Source organism: Pipistrellus kuhlii, unplaced genomic scaffold (genome assembly GCF_014108245.1).
Source record: "Pipistrellus kuhlii isolate mPipKuh1 unplaced genomic scaffold, mPipKuh1.p scaffold_m20_p_14, whole genome shotgun sequence".
Classification (NCBI taxonomy): Eukaryota; Metazoa; Chordata; class Mammalia; order Chiroptera; family Vespertilionidae; genus Pipistrellus; species Pipistrellus kuhlii.
Genome location: NW_023425449.1, coordinates 6020258 through 6046234, shown reverse-complemented (window position 1 = coordinate 6046234; position 25977 = coordinate 6020258). Strand labels below are relative to the sequence as shown.

General features: G+C 39.2%; 1 long non-coding RNA gene across 1 annotated transcript; it reads left to right on the top strand.

Annotated features, from left to right (window-relative positions):
• The first annotated feature begins 1985 nt into the window (after positions 1–1985).
• Positions 1986–21252, top strand: LOC118718096. Its single transcript, XR_004987680.2, has 3 exons — positions 1986–2200; positions 4502–4677; positions 20695–21252. It is a non-coding gene; the product is annotated as an uncharacterized LOC118718096 (long non-coding RNA).
• The last annotated feature ends 4725 nt before the right edge of the window (positions 21253–25977 follow it).

Here is a 25977-nt window from a genome sequence, read left to right as displayed (position 1 = left end):
CATTATTGAGATGTTTTACAGGAGAATTTACTAAAGAATAGACAACAACAAATATAAGGAGATAGACAAATTTAACATTGCAAGAATACAGAATACCCTGTAGTTCTTTTAAGTTCTTTACAGTTTTTGGTGAACAAAATAACCTGTTTCTTCTGGTCCTCCCACCAGTTCCCATTGGTCATGCTATTCCAGAAATGCTGCCTGTTGGCTGGCATTCTACTCTGTTGAAATTTTTGTTGAGTTTGACAGGTAAACACATTGGGTCCTGGAGACAGTACATTCTTTGGAGACAGAAATATTGGGTGTGAGCCTAGGCTTAAAAAGTAACTACCTATTTGCCAATGAGACATTTTCTAAATATACTCTGAGTGGCCAGATTATGATGATCTCTGAATGTATAATAATCTGACCTCTCAGCGTATATCTTATATAATAAAAGGCTAATATGCAAATTGTTCCCTCATCCAGGAGTTTGACCAGCATGCAGGCTGGCCAACCGCCCATGTCCCCTCCCCCTGGCCAGGCTGGCCAAACCCCACCCATGTACGAATTCATTCTCCGAGCCTCTAGTATATATATATATATATATATATATATATATGATAAAGATCTATATATATATATATATATATCTATCTATCTATCTATCTATATACACACACACACACACACACACACACACACACACACACACACACTGAGTGGCCAGATTATTATGTGCTCAGAGATCATAAGACAGGGGAGGGTGGGGAGAGAGGGGTAAGAGATCACCCAAAGGACTTGTATGCATGCATATAAACATAACCAATGGACACAGACAGTAGGTGGGTGAGGGCTTTATTGAGGTAAAAACTATACACAATGAAATACATTTGTTTTCATTGCACAGTCCAATGAACTTTGATAAAGATCTATACACCTGCAGTCACAGTGAAGATAGAGCACATTTCTATTACCACAAAAACTTTCCTCATGCCCTTTCTAGTCAACATCACCCTCACCCCACACTTCAAGCAACCCCTGACCTCCTTTTGGTTACCAAAATCTTGCCTTCTTAATCATTAGCTTTTATTAAGGCTGTTTCCATGTTGTTCCAAAATCAGCTTAATAGTATGTCATGTGTATTGGACCATCGTTGTGAAAGCACAATTAGGCATTCACTGGCATTTGCTATTCAGTTATGAGCTACATAAAATTCTAGAAAGGTCTGCATACTGATCGATCCATCCAGCAGTTATAGAACAGCTACAGGGAATGTGGTCTCTGTCCCTAACGTGGAAATGGGTTGCATCCAATCATAGACTCCTAACTTTTCCCATACTCAGAATTATACCTTAAGTTTCATATTAGAGAGAACCACTTCTTGATCTTTAGGTTCCAAATGTTGTTTAAAATGTGATCCTGCTTTTAAAAATCATCAGAGAGCCGAAACTGGTTCAGTGGATAGAGCATCAGCCTGCGGACTCACAGGTCCCTGGTTCGATTCCGGTCAAGGGTATGTACCTTGGTTATGGGCACAACCCCAGTAGGAGGTGTGCAGGAGGCAGCTGATCAATGTTTCTCTCTCATCTATGTTTCTGGCTCTCTGTCCCTCTCCCTTCCTCTCTGTAAAAAAAAAAAATCAATAAAATATATTTTAAAAAATAAAATAAAAATCATCAGAGAGACTGTCCATAGTATATAAGGAGAAGGAAATTTATGATCAAATAGGAAATGCTGCTGCCTCCCTCCCCACTTCTCCTATTAAAATATTGCCCATTGGTTTTCAAGATTTTTCCTACTGCGGCAACTTAAAAATAATTTGTATAACAATTTTTTTGTTTGTTTACTGTTGTGTTGTGATTCTTTCTCCTGTTGTCACAAGTGTGAATATCCAGGAATGGGCACCATTCATTTCTGTGCTTAGTGGTTTTCCTGGGGTGCCCGTGACAGGGGAAATGTATGCATTAAAACAAATGTAATACAAAGCTGCTCTCTTTACAATGTCGGCCCAGCTGTCACAGTAATGGATACACTCTCTCGCACATGCTCCGGGGGGGTGTCTAATGCCCGACCCCCCTCTGAAGCCTCTATTTGCACATCTTAAACCACTTATTGGATTTGTACAGGATTTTTCAGCCTGAGTGCCATCTCTGTGTTCACGTGTGTGACATGTATAAATCCTGGCTTTGCATGTCATTCACCAAACCATGGTCAGAAGGTATGTACCCAAGTCTTGGCGCATCCCCAGTCCTCTTCTTTGGATTAGACCGGGTCCATTTTGTGTAACTAAAAAAGCGTATTGGTCATTGTATTTCCCTCGTTGCCAGCATGAACAACAAATTTAATCCGCCTTGTCTAATGGGGCATGCCTTTGTCTCTCAAATTCATATAAAATTAACTAAGACTCTGTATTCAAAGTTAACAGTGTTTAACTTTTTTTTTCTTTCCAAAATTTGTATCTCAAATGTTCAGCTCATTGGCTGTTGTTTAAAACTCTACTTAACTACAGTGTCAGTTGCTCTGAATTATTGAGCGTAAGACCCTGGTTCGGTGCGGTCAGCACTTTAGTGTGACACCTGTCAAAGCTTTTAGAGCACATGTGTCAAACACAAGGCCTGCGGGCCAAATCCGTCCCGCCAGGCCTTGCAATGTGGCCCGCACCGCGCTGTCATCACTGCACTCCGCTGCGTTTCCATCACAATGACAGTTTATGACTGTTCAGTAAACCATTTGGCCCGTGATTTAGGCTGGATTTTAGATTTTGGCCCCTTCTCTGATTGAGTTCGACACCCCTATTTTAGAGTGATGGATGGGAGCAGGAGAGGACTCAAGCGGGTGCCTTTCTTGAGTGTGAACTGGAACACAGCACAACAATCTCCAGGCAAATCAGATCCTTTCTTCTGCCCATTGTTTGCAAGTAACAGAGATTTCAGGAGTTCCTGATATCACCAATACTGCTCCTCACATATCTACATCACGTATGTGAGGAGCAGTATTCATAGACTTGATAATACCAATGAACAGGAACAACAAACAACTGTGATCTTAAGGCAATGTACATGTGACTATGCTGCTAAATCCCCAAAAAACATGATTTCTTAGCTGTACGACACTGGAGTTAACTTCACATCAGCATATTCGTAGCCCTGAGCCTCTGGATTTCTTTTAAGGATTCCTACCGCCGAATGATTGGGCTTCTGGCCTCTAAAGCTGTTGACCTGGTGAACACTATTGCTATTCGGAAGCACCAGAGGTCACGTGGGCTGATGCCAGGCCTCTCCGTATCCTCTGTGAGGGATAAAGACATGAGTATTCCCCTTGTTTGGTGGTGCTTGTGAGTTGGTATTCCAGAGCAGGTGGTTTGAATTGGGACCCGAATCCAATTATGTGTGTGTGTGTGTGTGTGTGTGTGTGTGTGTGTGTGCAGTGTTGACGATTATTACAGCAGGGACTCTGAGAGGTGCTGGGGGGACAGAGGAACAAGAATCACAACCTACAGATTGCATTTAGCTGGGGAGTGGGCTTCCATCAGCGTTCTTTGCTGAACTCCCCAAGGCACAGGAACCAAGCATGCCCGGGTGGCCGTGGGCTGGCTATGTGGCACCGAGGAGTCATTAGACATCTGTGGGTCAATAATCCTTGTGCTGAGGGGGTTTGCACCCAAGGAAAATTACTCCTTCACCAGGAGCACCGTCTGCCAGGTTCAAAGTTCACTCTCTGAAAGATACTGACACCTAGCCTACTGTGTTCATTTTACATGTTCACAATTGTCAGAATATCCATTAAGCACATAAATCAAAGATACTTCTACATACGTGTCAGGACCTTCGGGGGGTTGGTGGGGAACCAACAAATAAAGCGTAAGGCAAACCAACAAAGAGAGTAGGAAAAAAGTAGGCAGGACCCTTTTTACATCTATAAAACCTTCCCATTTCATAGCAGGAGCTGAGTGGACATGGGTATGCTTACACCATAGGACTTAGCCTTTCTAGTGACCATGTTCATGGATATGTCTCTCCGCAAAGATCAATGTGCAGGGTGTGGCAGGCAGAGCTCCCGAGGGCGGGGCTGTCTGTATCACTGAGAGCAGGGTTTTCCCCTTTTCCTGAGCTATGGCTTCTGAAAGGGGCCAGCACATCGTAGGAAAAATGGCTGTTTCAGTTTTGGGGGGGGGGAGATGGGGAGTGGGATCGACTCCAGGTCTCCCTCCAATGCTTCCTAGTCTCAAGCACCTCAGTCTGCATCAACTCTCTCTCCACTGAAGCCTCAGGTGACTAGCAGCCAATGAAAACCCTGTGTTCTGGGGAGGGAGGTAAAGGGGGAGGTAATCAACCAAGGACTTTGCATGCACATGTGCAGGGCCCATGGACACAGGCCATGGGGTGGTGAGGGCCTGGGCAGGGGGGTGGGCTGGAGTGGGTCAATGGGAGAAAAATGGAGACATATGTAATACTTTCAATAATAAAGAATTATTAAACAAACAAACAACAGAACAGCCCTGTGGCTTTATCTCCAACAGGTTCCAGATTCCCAGGCAGCCAGAAGCCTGCTGCCATTCACGGCTGGATGTTCCATGGGCCCATTGGCTCTGGGCCTCTGTCTTCTTAGTGGAGAGCTCCCTCCTCACGCTCGGCCTGTCCCCAAGGACGCTGGGTCAGCCCCTCTCACAACCTTGTCCTTGATACTCGTCTCCATGTATTTTTCTGGTTTTCCTTGATATGCCTCCTTCTTACGGAACCTCAGTTGGCGATTATGGATGAATGTTCCCCAATTTTACTTGTATTTCCAGTCTGGCCATACAATAGAACATATGACAATTCCCTACACAAGATTGGCTCAGTGGGACTTGTGGCCTCTAGCTCCTGAAAGCAATCCAAGTTAAACATTTTTGAAGTGTTACATATTTAGAGACAACCTATTCAAAAAACCTTAGTTTGATTCTTGTGGTCTCATTCACATTTGCCTTTAAATATCGCGATTGAATATTTGACATGTATGAATCAAAGATTCTGAAGTTTTTGTAGACATGTCCTATCATACTGAGTTAGAAGTAGACATGAGGAAAGCCCAGCGCTGAGAGATGCAAGCTAAAAGTTGGAACGCACCTTGATATCATATAAAATGTTTAAATTGAGTCCCTTGAAATTTAACTGCTCCATAGTAAAAATTCATCATAATATGATGAACTGTTTAGGTTCGTGTAAGCCTTCTACTACCAGTGATATAAAAATTCAACCATCCCCACAACACACAAATCCAAGAATCTTAAATTCCTTGAAATCGTGGATTTTCTACCTCCTTGACTACCTCGTCAAAGCCAGTTATGAATTAATTTTATAGTAAACTAGTTACCGCGTGTGAATTTCAGCTACCATGTTTCAGAAACAGGCATCAGACATAGGTCACAGCAACTTTTCCTCCTGATGTAACAGCAGAACATGAGCCCAGGTTTAGTAGTGAGCACTTGATCCTCCTTAAGTCACTCCCCATTATTATATATTGTAAAAGAGAGAAATTCCAATTATTTCTTTGAGGAGAGAACTAGAAAAAGCTTAAGGATGCTTGCTTGCTAAAAATAAAATCATCCAACTTAAAGGAGGAAAAATACTGAATCTCTAGTAACTCTTCACTTCACTATTCCATTACTCCAAAAGAGGGAAATGGAAAGAACAACAGTCTTACATGTTTCTGTTTTGCCTTAACTTTGCCCCCATGATGTTCTTATTGTGTTAAGCTAGCAGTTAATGATACAGATTTCCCAGTTAGGAAAATTCAAATTTAATATAAAAAGAACAGGCTTTAAAAGAAACATGTTATCTAAATAACTTCTTGGTAAAAGAAGGAATTTCTCTATGGAACAGTTTCTGCATTCTTTGGTTCAGAATTTAATTTCTTTAAAAAAAAAAACACACAAGTTGCATTTCTGTAGTGGACATTTGCCATTTGGTTTTTAAAAATCAGTTATGGTGTAAGCCACTGATTTATGAATCATTCAGAGAAGTCAACCTAAGTTATCCACGAATGACAGCAAGAGCGGGATTCTCAGAGGAAATGGCAATGTGGCTTATTTATCTTGGAGAGCATCCTTGTCATAATTTTTACTGTGCACGTATATTTTGGGGGGCCATTTTCTTTTCTGTTTTTTCTATTCTTGGGTAGAATTTTAAAAAAATACCACTACAAAAAAAAAAAAAAAAAAAAAAAAGCAGAAAGACAGAGAAAGAAAAAAGACACTGCTTCTGGGTCCTGGTAAAGTTATTAAAGGATTAAAATCCTCTCCATGCGGAGGTGCAGACATGGTTTCCATCTTTACCGGGGACATGTTCCTTGAGCAGTAAGGGAAGAAAAACATTCACCATAATGTTACTCCTCCCTCCTCGCCCCCACTGAGTGCCATAAACCAACAAGCTCTTTACCAGTGAACTATGAAAATGACTACTGGCCTTCCTTGCTCGAATAAGATTCTGAAGAGCATTACCATGCCAGAACTGAGCAACCGGACGTGGCATGTGCTGGGGTTTTTTTCCCCAGCCTTACAAGGGGCTCTCAGCAATCTGCAGAAAGGGGCTGGTGCATAGATTCAAGAAGGAGTCCAAAGACGAGAGATAATTTTGAAAGGCATTGGGGGTCAGAGGATCTTCAGCTAAAGGAACTGAAGACTACCCCTTTGACTAAGGACCTGTGCTTTTATTAACACAATTTGTCCTAAGGCAAGGTGGAGACATACACTTCGAAGGGTAGGGTATCAAAGGATAGTGTACGGAAGCATTGTCCGTTTGGGGAATAGCCCACAGCTGTCCAGGTGTTTGGCCAACAGAAGGCAATAATATGCCCTGAGCTGTCTGGCAGTTAACAATCCTATTCAGGTTTGGGGGAGATGCTATTTAGCTGTTCCCCGATGATTCAGCCCTGCTGACATGCTGGAATTGGCTTCCGGCAGGCATGGGGCCATGCCAACAAACACAGGCCCATGTCTCTAAGTCCGGCCCCAACGATGGGAGCTACTGGAGGAGGAGAGTTGGGATGGCACAGAGCAAAGGATGTTTTGCCTCTCACTCAGGTGCAAGGGATTAGAGACAACCCCCAAGGTCTGAAATTGACCAAAGACAGCTTTCGCTGGCTGATACAACAATTCTGCAAGTCTGGCCTCCGGGGTAGTTAAGACCACAGGGCTGTCCAAAGAAGGGTTCAGGGCATTGGGATGAGACTGTGGAAAGTTCGCTTTTTGAATTGCTTTTACGGAACATGGGGCTGCTGCTACATCTGAGCAGGGTGATGCCCAAGGAAAGGTAGAAATGAATTTTCTCACTAGAAAAATAAGGGCTGGGATGGACTGAGGGGCTGTACAAAAACTCTGGTGGAGAAAAACACCCTGTCTTCATGGTCTGAGGGCTGAGGTTCAGACCCTGTTTTGAGATCAGGGTGGTTATAAATCTTAGTCTGTAAAAGGGAGACACTTATAACACTGCCTTCATAAGAACAGGGGAAGGCTATGTCCAATCACGCGGGTGAGCCTTTGTTATAAAGAGTCACATGGAATGGCACGAAGCGCATCCTTCAGTCATAACACGTGGGCGGGTTTTGCTCCTGAAAATCCTGACCTCAGTCCTGCCATTCAATGTGTCGGCAAATTAATCCAATTACTGATACATTCCTTGGGTCCTCCATCCTTCTCGGACCTATTTTGTGTATGTCAAAATAGATACTACTTGTACATTTCTTTAAGCTTTCAGAAAACTTTTCCCAAAATGTCAACATCCAAAAGCACCTATACTATGTGAAAAATGCATGCCACTTACTAGTGCTGCAAATTTTAAAAATTCCTTTCAAATGGCCATCTTCAGTCAAAACATTTCAGGGTGTTTTTTTTGTATCTCTCTGAGAAAACATGAATACTTAAAGTCTATTGAGTTTATTTCATTTTTTTAGTATTTTTAGGAGTAATTAAAGCATAATTTTAAAAAAGAACACAAAGAGAATTTTCTGTTAGAATTTTATTATTTTGGCCATAATTATTTTTTAAAAATATATTTTATTGATTTTTTACAGAGAGGAAAGGGAGAGGGATAGAGAGATAGAAATATCTATGAGAATCATCAATCAGCCGCCTCCTGCACAGCCCCCACCAGGATGCGCCCACAACCAAGGTACATGCCCTTGACCGGAATCGAACCTGGGACCCTTCAGTCCGCAGGCCGACACTCACTCTATCAACTGAGCCAAACCGGTCTCGGCTGGCCATAATTATTTTTTTTGAAAATATTTTTCAGCATTACTACTGCCAAGTGTTTTATATAAGGAGGACCTAATTTATATGTGGTTTACCTTCTTTCTTTACTTGATTATAGAGATAGAACCAATACAGAATTTACTTATTATAAGCTGCTAGGTTCCAACAAGATTTAATAGCTATATGGATTTCTCTCCATCACCAGATGAATTTTCTCATTTAAAATGTTTATCCCACAAAACAAAGAAGCTGCAAAGTATTAACATGGTGTGGTATTATTTTTTCAATTTTAAATAAACTGCTTTAATTTTTTTTTTCTTTCAAGTTTTCCTAGAGCTCAGAATTTTCCTGTTCAGTGGAGAGAAGTAATAGTTGTCACCTCAACTTAAGACCAACTTAAATCATTCCCCCACCCCTCACCCGTGTTCATGAGCCGAGGGAGGATGACAGACCCTCCATCTCAGTTCTACTTGCCAAATTTGAATTCTTCAACAATTCTACCAAGAAAACATTGTGATGCCATTGCGTCTCTGTTTCATTTCATTTTCAGAAAACAATTACATGTTTTTGGTCTACGTGGAAAACAGAGTAACATGGCAATAATTAGAGCAAGTAATCAGATAGGCAGCACCGCAGTGAATATAGGTTGTTTCTGGAGCCAGATGCATGCACCTGAGTACTGGTTCCAACATTTGCTAGTCAATGAACCCTCCTGTGTCTTTCTATATATATATATATATATATATATATATATATATATATATATATATATATTTGTAAAAAATCAAATTCATATATATATGAAATTGATTTTTTACAGAGAGGAAGGGAAAGAGATAGAGAGCTAGAAACATCGATGAGAGAGAAACATCAACCAGCTGCCTCTTGCACACCCCCTACCAGGGATGTGCCGGCAACCAAGGTACATGCCCTTGACCAGAATCGAACCTGGGACCTTTCAGTCTGCAGACCGACGCTCTACCGCTGAGCCAAACCGGTTTCGGCTCTAAATATATTTTATTGACTTTTTTACAAAGAGGAAGGGAGAGGGATAGAGAGTTAGAAACATCGATGAGAGAAATATCAATCAGCTGCCTCCTGCACTCCTCCTACTAGGAATGTGCATGCCACCAAGGTACATGCCCTTGACTGGAATAGAACCTGGGGACCCTTGAGTCTGCAGGCCAATGCTCTATCCACTGAGCCAAACCGGTTAGGTCAACCCTTCTGTGTCTTGATTGATTTGTCTGGAAATGCAGATATCCTCTCTTTTTCATAGGGCTATTTAAGGATTAAGTTAACACAATGCAAGTAAACTTGAAGAAGGATATATGGTTTGTAAGCACTTGGTAAATATTAGCTATTATTAATAATTGACTTCTGGCAGGCATGGGTGCATTGAGACTGATCTCAGATATTTAAATTCCATTATTGGTCCTCTCTCTGCCAACTAAGTATTTCATGGGTTTAAAATCGGGTTTTAAAACTTGGGTTTATTAACCTATCAATATGTAATCATTGTTTTTGTTTATCTGTTTATCCACTTGCTGTGAGCTGCTGTGTACCAGCACCTACTATGACCCTGGGAAGACAGTAAGAATTTAAAAAAAAAAGTTTGCTTAAGAGCAAAAGCTAGTTAAGAAAACCAAGAATGAGTGTCCATAGATTTAGAAAGATAAGTGGATTATGTATTTAAATAAGAAATAAAATATTTTATTCATGTGTCATATTTTACTTTAAAAATAAATACACATTTTTAATATATATATATTTTCATTGATTTCAGAGAAGGAGGGGGAGAGAGAGAAAGAGAGAGTCATTGGTTGGCTGCCTCCTGCATGCCCCACACTAGGGATCGAGCCCACAGCCCAGGCAAATACCCTGACGAGGAACTGAACCATGACCTCCCAGTTCATAGGTTGACACTCAACCACTGAGCCATGCCAGCTGGGCTAAATACACATATTTGGAAAGAGCATGAAACTACAGTCATAAACCCAAGTTTGGAGAGCAGAAATGAAAATGGCTCCCAGTATCTTCCTGTTAACTATAGGAAACACTTTTGGCAGCTGCTGTTACAAATGGAAAAACACATTGTTATGTAGAAGGCTTATGTTCTTGTGACTGATGGACATTTACTTCCAGAAATATGCCAACTTATAATCACAAATAACATTTCTCTTGTCTCATAAACAATCAATAGGCTACGAGGCATCTGAATTTGCTTCCAAGAGTTACCCTCCTAATTCCACTTGACAGTAAGGATAAAACTGCTGCTCCACTGATCGATAATCCTCCGCATGGGGCGGTGAGACTGGAAGAGCAACAAGGAGGCAGGGTACCGAGGACATCCATCTTGCCACGTAATTTATGAATTGAACCTGAATCCTTAATGTAGCTGAGGGTGAGTCAATGTGCTAATGCATACTTGATTGAATTTGGCTTAAAATGCGAAGTTAAAGTGTGCAGGTGTCTTGAGCAGGTGCACAGCATTCTGCTAATAAAAAGAAGACATTAAACCTACGCAGGGCTTATTTTGCTGCCTTACAGAAATTCCACAGACCTACAGAAACCACACGAAATATTGCTTTCGGGAGAGCTATTCAGTCAGTGTCTCCTCAGACCCTGCAAATCAAGAAAACAATGTGCTAGTTCAAGTTTGTGCCATGAGGATTTTTCTTTCTTAGACATGAAAATGAAATATATTCAGAACCCTCTCTGTTAGAGTATCATCTTATGTATATAAGTGGGTCTGAAAAATGTTATACTTGAAATGTCAAAAAAAAATAGGGAAATCATATCATGCTGTATTTTTTTTTCCTGAAACACTTATAATAAACACAGTGGGAGTCCCAGTGTCATAATGGAAAATGGCTGCTAATTTTCAGTTTATGATGTGAAGAGCTGGGAACTTGGGTTGCCCTGGGAATTAACTTGTACAAACTGCAAAGGTTCATTACTTAGGGTGTGGTGACATTTGATGTAGCCTAGCCACTCAAAGAAAAGGACCAACTGGCAAAAGGGTGCTTTCCTTAGGAAGTGGACACTTTCTACAAAAATAATTCCATATGAGAAATGCCTGTGAAGAAATCTGACGTAGTTTTCATCTTGCCTCAAACAGGTTTGAATAAGATGTCATTTAATAACTTTGTCACACAAGATGCTTTCATTTGGATGTCTACCCTTGTGGTATTTATTAAAATATCACAGGAACAAGAGGACGTTTCATCACAGTGCTGTGTAGGAGGCACCGGAACTCAAGTAGAGATAGCATGTCTTGTTCAAGAATAACTTCTGTGCTTCCTCCAGGTCGTGCCATAATTTATTGTGTATAAACTGAAGCATACAAGGGCCTCTTGTATGTGTTCTATTAGATGTGAATAGGTTTCATTTATCTAATGCTTCTCTTGGAGATGGATTATGTGAAAGTGGAGAATTTCCTGTGTATGATATAGAGGTGATTTTCTGGTTGACAGATAAGAATCTCATGGCATTTGGGTGTGCCTAGGTGCCACAACTAGCTTGGAAAACAATAATTTAACTGCCCCAAAGAAAGGTGTATAAACCAGCTTTATAATGCTCCCGGCTTGTGCTTTCAAGGCTAAATCAACACTTTATTATTTTCTGATCCCTCTACCATAGCCCCTAATGAAAGGGCAACCCAGAGTTGATTCACTAAATCAAACATCCTGCCCCAGACTTCCCAATAAAACACAAAATCAAAGGCCAAAATCTAAACTTTGGTAAGAATGAAACACCTCAAATTTTATCACATTAAAACTCTCTCATTTAAACGTTGTCATATTAATAATTTTCCAGCTTTATTAAGATACTAGAGGCCCAGTGCACAAAATTCATGCGAGGGGCTCAACCCTTGCAGCACATTCAATCCCCAGGACTTTTTCATCTCACTGACTCAATGTCGACTTGCCTAATTTCTATTTTATCCTTAATCTGGGGCATTATCTAGGAAAATTATTGGGGCACTAAATCTTGGATCTGTTGTTGCAGGAGGGAAGGGGAGAGTAAGTTATTTCTTTCATTTGATTTGGTTTCATGTGCCACATTTTTCAACTAATTATTATTATTATCATCATCATTAGTAGTGGTAGTAGCCCTGTGCATGAATCTGTGTGCCAGTAGCTCTCTGTGGGGGTTGGCCACTCCATGCCTGTTGCCCAAAGGTTCTCCGTGGCCCAGAGGCTCATCTGCACTCCGGTCTGGCCAGAGGCCCATCCATGGCTGGGTGCAGAGCTCGTGCCTCATCACTGGGGCGACGACACAAGCATTTCTCCCTCCCCCTGCAAACTTCCAGGCTCTCTGTGCCCACTGCCCAGAGGCCCTCCATGGCCAGGGTGGAAGAATCGCACTGCCCACTCTCAGCAGCCCATCGCCCCCGCACCAGGACGGGGGGACTCCAACAGGGCTGAGAGGATTGGGTGTCGCCCTCTTGTGGCTATGGGCACCACCATATTTGCAAAGGAGTGATGGTTAATTTGCATATTATCCTTTTATTAGATAGGATTATTATTGATGGTTCTGTGGGGATGACAGGGAGAGGAAGTAGTCTATCAAAGACCTTGATCTTGATGAACTTGGAATTTGTTAAATATGGCAGAAGATGCGAAGATCAGAATTTTGTTCAGGTTTTACTTTCTTTTTGTTCCTTTGGTGGTTTTGTTCACACAGCGTGTTTTAGTGATTAAAAGTGGGGTTAGTCTGAAGTGATTTTGCACTAGAAGAGTTACTGTCATGTTGAAAGCTTGCTCATCCGACCCTAATTATTTTTTCCCAACAGAAAAACATCCCCAAACTGGTAATATTTTGTCTGTTCCTTTTTACTCTGTGCTTTCGGGAACTAAACTTGCTTTGAAGTGCCTAACTCAGATTTTCACCGTTTTGCTGATAGTACTGCTACAGATCACCACAGGCATCAGGTTCAGAATCACTTCAATGCAAAGTATTTGATCAGTTATCATTTGAGACATCTGGCGCCATTTGTTAAAACATTCGTTTCTAGTGCAGTTCAAATTTAATAGCCTCTGTAACTCTTCACAATTTACATCCCATATATATATTGTGTTTCCCCAAAAATAAGATATCCTCCAAAAATAAGACCTAGCGCATGGAAAGATAAGACATCCCCTGAAAATAAGACCTAGCGCAACTTTGGAAGAAAAAATTAATATAAGACACTGTCTTATTTTCAGGGAAACAGGGTATTTTCATTTTGGAAATATGGTCATTTTTCAGATTAATATAATTTGAGATCAACGTTACCTAGCTTAGTGTTATTCTGAAGCAGTAGTTCTCAACCTTACTAATGCTGAGACCCTTCAATACAGTTCCTCATGTGGTGGTGACCCCCAACCATAAAATGATTTCCATTGCTACTTCATAACTATAATTGTGCTACTGTTATGACTCATAATGTAAATATCTGTGTTTTCTGATGGCCTTAGGTGACCCTGCTAATGGTTCTCAACCTGTGGGTCATGGTCCTTTCTACTTATATTACATTTCATTAACAGGAGCAAAATTACAATTATGAAGTAGCAACGAAAATAATTTTATGGTTGGGGGTCACCACAACATGAGGCGCTTTATTAAAGGGTCACAGCATTAGGACGGTTGAGAACCACTGCTCTAAAGCTTAAACTTCCATGTGCCTCAGAACCACCTGGAAGGCTTGGTAAACCCATATTTCAGGCTCCACCCAAGAGTTTCTGTTTCAACAGATCTGAAATGTGAGTTGGCAAATTTAACAAATTTTTAGGTGATGCTATTTCCAGTCTGGCGCTTCCCTCTGATATCCACCATTCAGCATGACACTAAGAGAAAGCATGGAAGTGATTTAAAAGTCAATGCTGCAATCAAAAGTGTTTTTTTCCTGGAAAATTTTTCTTGATAGTTTTAAGAAAACAACTCAGTTCTCTTCTCTTATTCCAGAGCCAGCACTTTCACGGGGCTTTCAAATTTTTCTTTGCTTGTCTCGTCCCCTAACTCGATGCGTATTACTTGCGGACAAGAACTGTGTTTTGTTCGCAATAACATTCTCAAGATGCATTAACTTTCAGCAGAGCATAATGTATAACAGGTTTATTGACATATTAGAAGAATACAAAATGAGGGCAGATTTCTCTTTTGCACTCTGCTTAGACAACATCTCACCATTTGGTATATTCATCTGAATGCTAGGGTGATCGTAGAAAGTGTCACAGGGATCCAGAAAAGTAAAAGAAAAAAAAGCAAAATTCACTCTGATGTCACTTAGTATCTTAAGAGAGCCAAGGAAACAATAAAAAAAAAAAAAAAAAAAAAAAACCCAACAACAACACAACAGCCCTGCCATATGAAGACAGTTAGCTAATGGAAGGGTGAGCTGCCAAATTCTTTAAATGAAAAGAAGAATTTATTGGGTAGTGAAGTGTGATTTTACTGGAGACCTAAGCCAGATACCACTTTATTTGCAGCTCTGTCTGTCCTTAATGACCTTGAGAATTATGTTCCCAGGTGTCTGCATCTTCAGCTCTCACACGGGCCACAATCTGTGATTGAGAAACAAGCCTGATTAACTAGGAAGACCATTCTAAGAATTTGTCTTGAAAGGGAATTCCAAATGATGTAGACAGACATAATTGGTTTCTTGAGTGAATTTTTTTTTATAACCCTAGGGAAAATCTAGAGTTAAATGAAGAAATAATGAACCAAATAGAATTCATAAGTTTAATATTTTGTGATAAGGGATTACCTAGGCATTCTTGATAACTTAAGAACTTGTAATAGTATAAAAGAGAATTTAACTTAGTAAGTTACTTAAAAGAGATCAGCTTAAGCATGTGATTGAGTGATGGATTTTGGTTGCTGTTTTTATTTGAAAGTTATGGAATCTGATGTATTAGAGTACTGTAACCTTTAAGATAATGGAAGACTCACCACATCCATGAATTTAATGTATTGATTGTGCAATCATTATTTAACTACTGGGGTAAATTTTGTTAGTGTTAAAATTTTAAAAATTCTGAATTTATAAAGGCAGCTCAAATGGTTAAGTAAGGTGAATTGCTCAAGTTATGAAAGCCTTCTTAACAGTGATTTTAAAAAAATGTCAATTCTCTGCTTATCAGTTTATGACAATTCAAATAAATTAGGCATTGGAAAGTTCTCATCAACATAATTATTGTAGTGGATCTATGTAGAATATATTAAATTAATATTCTATATGAAAAGTAAACATCCGTCTTTCATGTGTTTATAAAAAAGTCAAAAGTTTGACCATTTTATTAGGCAACAGAATAAAACCTCAAATTTCCAAAGTAAGAATAATATAGACAAAATTATTTATTCAATATGGAAAAATAGATTTCAATTTAAAATAAAATACCACTATATGGGAACTATTAAAAAAATTTTCAAATATCTAGTTAGAATTAACACAACACAAAATTGGACAGTACATAAAGAATTAAAACACTGAAACATAAAAACCAATGGAATGCATAAGAACCAATGATTGGACAAAATAATTAGTTTAACATAATTTACTAAGCAATAAGATTAATTTTTGAATGTTCAAATTAAAGTTGGCATTTAAGAAGTTATATTTATACCAAAATAATTCCAGGGAAGAGATAATAAGAGAATTAATGAAGGGAGTACAAACACTGATCATTAAAATACAAAAGAGGATATAAAATTTAACTTATTAAGAAAGAACTAGGTTTATGAGTTTATACCTTGAATAAGTTCAATGTTAATTTCAAAATGGAAGTAACTAGTGAATAATGTTTTTGTTTATAAAAGTCACCTGTTAAGAACACCAAACACTTTATGCTTTGGGAAGTCTAGCAAATTATGGTTGTATAGATGTGGCTGCATAGAGTGGCCCTATTAAAGGAATTGGCTGGGTCCACGGTAGGAAGAGTTGGGGAGCATTTCTAACTTTGGCCATTAGGTGACTGATCCAAAGAAGAGTCAGAACCTAGCCCTGGCCAGGGTGGCTCAGTTGGTTGAGCATCATATTGTGTACCAAAGAAGGTTTCTGGTTCCATAAAACACCCATTATTATATTGCAACACTTTCAAATACATTCTTCTTTTTTAACTCGTGAAATATTATTCAGCAATAAAAAAATAAAACCTTATCATCTACAACAACATGGATGAACATAGAGGGTGTTATGCTTAGTGAAATGAGTCAAACCGATAAACACAAAAAAACATACGATTTTACTTATATGTGGAATCTAAAATGTCAAAACAAACAGACAATACAGCACAAAGTGATGGTTGCCGGGAGCGGAAGTGGAGGTGCAGGGGGAGGAAGGTGAAGTACAGATTTCCAGTCACAAAGTAAATAGCCCTGCGGATGTAATGTACAGCACAGGGAATATAGTCCATCGTATCACAATAACTTGTACTGTGGCAGATGGTCACTAGACTTGTCATGGTGACCACATGATAAGGTATATAAATGTAAAATCACTCTGTTGTATACCTGAAGCTAATATACTATTGTATGTCAACTGTAATTTACTAAAAATATATTAAAAATAAATTTAAAACACACACACACACACACACACACACACACACACACACAATCCATTTCCATTGGGAATGGATTGCATGTGAAGTGAACACATCTAAATCACCCTGTCCTTGTCCAGGCTGAGGCTTGCAGCCCCTGTTGGGACTTAGGTATGAATGCTTTGTAACTCACCTGCCTCGCATGGTGCCTGAACATCCCACCCGTCACTCTGCGTTCAGCATTGTTCTTCCATAGACCTTGGAGGACCAGCACATGAATGGATAATGCCAATTTTCATGTCAGAATGGATTTCTGAAATTCAAATCATCCACCTGTCACATTGTTGTCGTGAAAATAATCCCCGTTTGGGAAATGAACAGAACTGAGTTTGAGTCTTCCTTTTCTGCTATTTAACTATGTCCTACTAAGCAAAGTACCCAACCTGAGACAGAGAATAAATGAAGGGAGTACAAACACTGATCATTAAAATACAAAAGAGGATATAAAATTTAACTTATTAAGAGGGACAATTTAAAATACATACTGAAAATGCTTAGCAAGCATCTGATACATGTTGATGCCCAAGAGATGGTCATTTTCTGTGGTTTCTTGGAAGTTCAAAAGGAAAATTTGAAGTATCTATAATAATAAAAGCATAATATGCTAATTAGACCGGATGTTCTTCTGAAGGAAGCTGATGTTGTGAGGGCAGAGCCCCTTGCATGAGTTTTGTGCATTGGGCCCCTAGTGTTTTAATAAGAATGGAACAAGTAGGCAGATTCCAGCAAGGACAGAATACTTCCTCTCATTTCTTAAATATCTCAACAGTTGATCAAGAACTATTTTTTTTCTCTCTCAAGATTGAAGAGACAAATTATTGAACTTGTGTTGCTGTTGTTTTTTTCTTATTTCTCTTTTCACTACCCAAGTCCAAATAGGGTTTCTGAATATCCCACTGCTACTTAAAATTCAATATGCCTAAAATGAAACATAATCTATTCCAACATGATTTTTTTTCTCATGAATTCTCCATGGCTATCAAAGGCATTAAGAGTCTTACAGTCTTCTACTATATTCAAATATTAGTTATCAATAAAATAGACTCACATAGTTATATAGGTATTGTGTGTGGAGTGGTAGATGGGGGGAGTCTCAGAAGTCATAATCCTCAAGGAAAATTTGGAACTATTGTACATGGGACTTTTGGATTATTCTAATGAGTAAAAGATATTACTCAAATTTAGTGGGAAGAGACCAGAGATGCTGAAATATTTATCATTCTAGGTATTAATACTTCATACAGAAGAATTGTGGAACCTAAAATATCATTATAGACCCCATTAAGAGATGCAAACAAAATCTGCCTCCGCAAATGCCTCCTGCTCATTTTCAACTTTCCATTCCTATCTTCATTGGACTAATAGTCTAAGCTTTCTATGACTTTGAATCATAGAATTTATTGTTTGAAGGAACTTGAAGATTATCTAGATGAGAGAACTTATGTAACTGCTTTCTTAACAAAGCTTAAGTTTGATCTCAGATCTGACTGTCACTCTATTTTCTGACTGATATCGTAATACTATCTAACTGCTCTCCACATTCAAATCTATCCTCTCCTGGAGGGAGCTGACCATTAAATCTTTTTTGTTATCTGCTTTTATTTATTTTAGAGAGAGAGAAAGGGAGAGGGAGAGAAAAATAGAAACATCAATGATGAGAGAGATACATCGATTGGCTGCCTCCTGCATGCCCCCTACTGGGGATCAAGCCCACAACCCGGGCATGTGCCCTGACCGGGAATCAAACCAGTGACCTCTTGGTACATGGGTTGACACCCAGCCATGGAGCCACATTGGCTAGGCTAAATCTTTTTAAAGAACCATTCTCAGAACATCACTTTTCAACCCCAAGCAACCCTCAGAGTTTCCCATCGCCTATTACGTACATCCTTAACCCGGCATTGTAGACCACCCATGATGTGAGCCAGCCAGCCCATTTAGTGTTATTTCATCCTCCTCGCCTGCCTTTTTCAAGTGACAAACTGTCCCACTGCTTAATTTCCAAGCTTTCCTTGGGCACTTTACATCTCTCCTCAAGCTGTTCCTTTTGCCTAAAATATTCTCCCTGTCAAAACTCTACGACATGCAAATGTCTTCTCCTCCATGAAGCTTTAAAAAATAATCTCCTCAATCAGATATAGTCTTTCTGTATCACCTCTAATCCTTTATAGCTTTTATTAGAATTATTATGGTATTACCTTTGAATAGTTTGTTCTATTTGAAACAGAGACTAATATGCATAACATTATGTATATCACTTTTGTTTTTTAATCTCTTCCATATTTTGCACAAATAAGGTAGACTGAAAATTTTGGAGACACACAAATATCTAGCACCCAGTGTGGGGAATCCAAAGAAAATTAAAAGCTTTCCCCTCGTCTAGTCATTTTATAAAAGTTTTAAAGGGCTTCTCATCTATAGTTTAACACTTCTTTCAACACTAGAATTGAAATTCACTGAAAATGTGCTTCAATTTCAAAGAAAACAGAAAAGAATGATACTATCCCTGTTGCCCTCAATAAAAGCCTCATTTATCTTTGTCATCTATCCCATGCTTTCAGCAGTCAGGATGGAAGTCTCATTAATAAAAATCAGAGCAGATCTTCTACCTTGTAGATAAAAACTACTAAAGTACCCTAAAGACAATGACACTGCAAATGATAGCATGGAGAATAAAGATGCTGAATTGGCACAAATGGTGGATTTCTGACCATACTTGTAGGACAAGATGTTTATAAAAATTATTCTATTGTTGATACTATTGTAATTAGCTAGTTATTAATAGCAGGAAAGGAGCAGAGGGAAATTCAGACGTTATAGGCATCTTCCCTGCAGAAGACTAGGGGAGGGATCCAACAAAAGGAAGATAAACGCATGCCCAGTAAAGTTGGGGTGACACAGGGAAGGTGCTTACTGTCAGTCACACCTAGGAGCAGAGGTCATTGGCCAGAATGGGCATTGCCACTGCAAAGGCATGGACCTTTGGGAAAATAGAATCCCCTAAGCAAAGAAGGTCACTCCCTTGCAGCACTGTGTTTAACTCCTGGCCTGTGGGCCCTTTTGCTCCTCTTCTTGGCGTTCACTAGTTTGGTCCAAGGCCATGCCAACTCCACCCACAATGGACTAATGGGCTGCAGCTAGCATGGACTAATGGTGCTTCACTGGACGAGGCTCCAACATGAAAAGGAAACTCTGGACACCGGCTCTGATTTGAGCTCTACTGAAAACTCAGCTCCTATGACTGGACCAAGGGAAACAGGACTCTGGAAATGCAGGGATTGAGTTCCACTGGAATAAAAATCATTTGTTCTCTTGTGCGAGTCTAAGAACATCCCTTTCGTCTGGAAATCAACAAGGACTCCATCCCCAACAGCAATTGGGGAAGACAGGCATGTTCTTCTCCAGTAACATCATCACTGCATGTAACATGCAGTAACATCATCACTGCATGCCCTGAGCTTGGTTAGGAAGGTAGCCAGGAAGGTAGAGCTGGGGATTAGAGTCTAGTTTTTGTTTGTTTGTTTGTTTGTTTGTTTTTAATACTAATCACTCACATAATGAATATGCATAAAGGATTCCATGCTATAATTTAATATTTTCCTACAAAAAAAATGATACATTCATCTTTGAAGTTACTGTACAAAATTCAGAAAGCTGTGTTGCTTTAATATGCAATTTATGTAACATACCCTCCAAAGCTTACTCTCTGAATTTTAGAAATTTTTGGTGTTTGTGTTCTACGTAGCATGTTATTTTATTTATTGTGCCATGAGATATTAGGTTGCCTTGTTTGTGTTGCCTCACGCTTAGAGCTCAGCAGCAAACAGTTGATTTGAAGAATTATTCTACACTTCGCTAATAGCTCACATTATTTTCTGCATGTTCTTTTTGTAGGAAAGGTTACAGCACTTCCCTGCTGGATGCGCCATCGAGTCTTGTTTACTGTAACCAGAAGAGAGAATTTCCAAACAAGCCCTGGTTGTTGACAGCACTCGGAGAAGCATGTGGCCTGCCATCCCGGTCTCTGTCAAGCCCGGGCCCCACCTGCCTCCTGGCTCTGGCTTACACTGGTGAGTTTGGCCACAACGCAAGTGTGAGAGCATGAGAGTGTGAGATGCCGCAGGCCAGGTGACATGCCAGTGCCGCAGCGCGGGTAGATGGCAGGGCATCTTTGTGTACATACAAAGGCCACATGCCACACCAAAATGTGGCAGCCACTTCTCCCAAATCAAATGGATAATATTTCTTTCATTATGTTCTCACAAACGTGTTGTAAAACAATAAGACTTGAGCTACACTAAGTCCATATTTCGGGATTTCAAATGAATGGCAAGTGAATATTCATGTTTATCTCTGAGTTGATTGACAGGTAGGACTTAAAAAAAAAAATGTTTGCCCTGATCAGGTGGTTCGGTTGGTTGGAATGTCCTCCTGCATACCCAAGAGGCTTGCGGGTTCCAGTCCAGATCAGGGCACATACCTAGGTTGCAGGTTATATCTCTGGTTGGTTGTGTACAAGAGGCAACTAATCCATGTTTCTCACATCAATGTTCCTCTCTCTCTCTCTCTCTCTCTCTCTCTCTCTCTCTCTCTCTCTCTCTCTCTCTCTCATCCTTCCCTTCTCTCTAAAATCAATAAAAACATCTCTTCTGGTGAGGATTAAAAAACAAAACAAAACAAACAAAAGACCATGCTTACCCTGGCCAGGCACCTCAGATGGTTACAGCATTATCCCGGTATGCCAAGGTTGGGTTCCATCTCCAATCAGGGCACATACAAAAAGCAATCAATGAGTACATAAAAAGTGGAATAACAAATTGATATATCTCTTCCTCCCTCCCTCCCTCCCTCCCTCCCTCCCTTCCTACCTTTCTCCCTCCCATCCTCCCTCCCTGTCTCTAAAATCAATTAAAAATACAACATGCTTATGTATGATTTAAGAATTACCTTTTCAAAGCAACAGAAATCATCACATAGCCAAGTGCTTCAGAGCAGCAAGTAGCTTTTTTATTTTTCAATCTAATAAAGCAGTAAAGAACTTACTAGAAAAAACAGTATAGGATCTCATACAGTTCCTCCTAGTTGCCTCAGAATTTGTACTTCTATATGCTGTCACCAGGTCCATGCTGCTAATGTGACTGCAGTTGAATTTATTTCAAGTGTTAGCAGAAAAGGATGAGGGGGAAAGTTACACTTTAAAAATTCGGTTGAGTCTAGTGTGGGTTATAGCATTCATAAATGTGCTATATCAGGAAACTCAAGGTGTTCTCTGAGTCCTGACTATACTGCTGAATAAGTATGTGAACATAAAAGTTAAATAAAATTTCTATGGTATATATTTTTCATCTTAAAAATGGAAGACCCAACCCAAGGCCAAAATACTTCCGAAATTTTTGAAGAGTTGCTAATGAGGAACTCAGAAATCCTGAAAGACGCTAAAGGGCTTTTGCCTCTGCTATCCAAATTTTAAGTAAAATAATTGTGAAATGTGTGACTATTAGAATTTTTTCCAGCATAATATATTTTTAAACTTACATTATTTAAATCTCTTTAATTTTTTAACTATTTAGTTGCAAACCATGAACTTCCTAGGAGCAGAATACATCTAGTTATATTCTTCGTAATAGATTTTACAGATAAGAAGTGAAGCACAGAGGGATTAAAAAAAACCCGAAAAGTATATTAATATGTGGAGAGCTGTAAGATTTCATTCTGTAATTTACACTTACATCCTACAGTTTGTGACTCTCACAACTACTCCCTAATGTTCCTGAAATAACCCACCAAATTTCAATGTGGAAATAAGAGTATTCTACAGGACCATAGTCCAGAATTTATTGTCCTATAAATTAGAGCACAATAATTTATAGTCCAGTTTTATATCAATGGACTCCTGGTGCTTTTGTGGCAGCCAAGTCCTTTTCCCCTTCATCAGGAAAACAGCATCTTCATTGTTCGCATCAAAGAAAGGCCACTGATACTGCGCTAAGTACGCTTACAATGTTATGCGGTCCTTCAGGGAGTTTATTTATTCCCATTCTGTGTGCCTAGTAGATTATTGCTTATAAAAAGTTATGCTTCCCCTGAGAACAATAGAGAAAAGTCCCAGTTATCTTTACCCAAATTCTGGGCCATTTCGAGCATCTTTTAAGCCCAGTGTTTGAATAGGAATGTCATCTGTTTGAAATAGCCTGCCAGAATAGATTTAAATCCAGGCACTGCCTCTTGAATAAGGAGGCTCAGAGAGCAGGGAGGGGAATCTTGAGACCTTGTGGAGACAGCTTTTATTAGAGCGTAAGTATTAGTATTCAACAGGGTGATTTTGAAGACTGAATCTTTAAGCAGAATATTCAGATGTGGCTGCTATACTCTATGTTTGTTGTCTTTTTTTTTTTTTTTTTTAAGTCCAACACTGAGAAGGTGTTCCTCACTGCACTGTATATATCTCAGTAGGGAATCTACAGAAAGAAGTACATTACCTGGTTTAAACATATTGATTTTCTATGCAAATACCACCATTTGGAGGATGATGATACCTCTAAAATATTTTACTGGTACGGATGCAAAATTGTAAATCAAGAAAAAAATAACCCGCAGATAAATAACAAATGTTCCCTGGCATTTTCTCCCCCTTCTTCCTTTGTTCTTGATTTTATATTAATTTCAGGTCCTAGTTCTATAATTTTCAAAGCGGTGCTCTGGATAACACTGGCACGATACAGTGTGATTACAGTATTATTGACTCTATTCCCTGTGCTGAGCCTCAAATCCCCAGGACTGTTTTGAAGCTACCAATTTGCACTTCTTAATCCCTTTACCCACCCACCCCCCCAGGCCTCTCCCTACTGGCAACTCTCAATTGGTTCTCTGCGTCTCTGAATCTGTTTCTGTTTAGTTTGCTCGTTTATTTTGTTCTGTAGAGCTCATATATAAGTGAAATCATATGGCATTTATTGTTCCCTGTCTGACTTATTTTGCCTGGTGTAATATCCTCTCACTCCATCCACGTTGTCACAAAAGGTAAGATTTTACTATTTTGCATTTTTTAAATGTTTAGTTTTCAATTACAGTTTACTGTCAATATTATTTTGTATGGTTGTAGGTAGGTTTGTGGTTCCAAGGAGTGTATAAGGCCCATGAAACCAGTAGGTCTGGCCCTGCCAAGGCATTAGAGGTGAGTTAATTAAGTATTTGATTAAATACAGCAGGCTAATGTTTAAGTTGATAATTTTGTATGACCCATAAATGATGTTATAAATATCCAAATAGCCCTTGGCAGAAAAAAGGGTCCCCACCCCTCAGTTTAAGGTGTGTATGATAGCGGTTACACAAACATACTTTGCCAAGTGCTCCCCCTGATATTGTCAGTACCCACCTGGCATCATACATAGTTATCACGTTATTAATTATATATTGTCTAAGATTTCATCCTTTTTTCTTTTATGGTTGGATAACATTCCATTGTATACATGTACCACAGCTTTTAAAAATATATATATTTTTATTGATTTTTTTTACAAAGAGGAAGAGAGAGGAATAGAGAGTTAGAAACATCAATGAGAGAATCATCGATCAGCTGCCTCTTGTACACCCCCTACTGGGGATGTGCCTGCAACCAAGGTACATGCCCTTGACCAGAATCGAACCTGGGACCCTTGAGTCCTCAGGCTGATGCTCTATCCACTGAGCCAAACCGGTTTTGGCTACCACAGCTTTTTAACCCACTTACCTATTGATAAAAACATGGGTTGCTTCCTTATCTTGGCTATCATAAATGACATTGCCATAAACACAGGGGTGTAGATAGTCTTTGAAATTTGCATTTTGGTTTTCTTCAGATATATACTCAGGAGTAGAATTGTTGGTCCTAAGGCAGTTCCATTTTTAGTTTTCTGAGGAAGCTCCATGGTGTTTTCCATAGTGTAACCTGTTCATGGGTGTGAGGGTTCTTCTCCCCACAGACTCACCAAAACTTGGTTGTTGATTTGTTGATAATAGCCGTTCTGACAGGTGTGAGATGGTTCTCATTTTGGTTTTAATTTGCATTTCTCTGATTATTTTAATGCCATTAAACATCTTTTCATATGTCTATTGACCACCTCTACTTCCTCTTTGGAGGCCTGTCTATTCAAGTCCTCTGCCCGTATTTTAATTGGATTGTTTGTTTGTTTTGGTGCTGAGTTGTATGCATTCTTTATAAATTTTGAATATGACTCCTATTATTTGATGTATCATTGCTGAGTATCTTCCTCTATACCCAACCCCTACCCCACACTTGAGAAATACTCTTAATAAAATATGAAGTAAGATTAATTGATTGTTCCATATATCAAGCACCCAAATGAAAACTATTTAAAATGTAGCAAACATTAAAAAATGTAGATAAAGATAAATCGGAGAGATACTTTGTTTGAGAAATGAATACTAAGGAAAAATCAAGTGATCTCTGATAAACAGGAAATTGATACCAATATGAAACATAAAGATTTCTAAATCAAATTACTCCATCAAAAAGACAATAACCCTGGGCTTTTGTTTGTTGTGTTGTTTTATTTATTTTATTTTATTTTTAAAATCTTTATTGTTGGAAGTTTTATGTCCCTCTTTCTTCCCCTTTGACCCCTTCTAACCCAACCCTGGCCCCTGGCCCAGGCCTTCACCATCAACATTTCAATAATTTTGAGAATTATTTCTGATTCTCAAAGTTTTAAAAAAATTGTATTATGCTCAAAATACATATAAATAACACTTAGGAGGCATTTATAAAGCACCAAGTAATAGTAAATTTCCTACATTTCATTAGAAGACTGTTTTAACCCAGTTCACAGGACATCAAGATTGATAAAACAAACAAACAAACAAAAAACACACAAATATTATTTTATATAAATATGTTCTTACATTAACTATATGACTTGCTAAACCATACATGGAATTCATTATTTATTTTTTTTATAAATCCTCACCCAAGGATATTTTTCCATTAATTTTTAGAGAGAGTGGGAGGAAGGGAGGAAAGGAAGAAGAGAAAAAGAAAGAGAGAGAAAGAGAGAGAGATCATTTGGTTGCCTCTCACACTCACCCAGACCAACCAGGAAGGGATAGAACCTGAAACCCAAGTATGTGCCCTTGACCAGGAATTGAACCCATGACCCTTTGGTGCAGGGGCCAATCCTC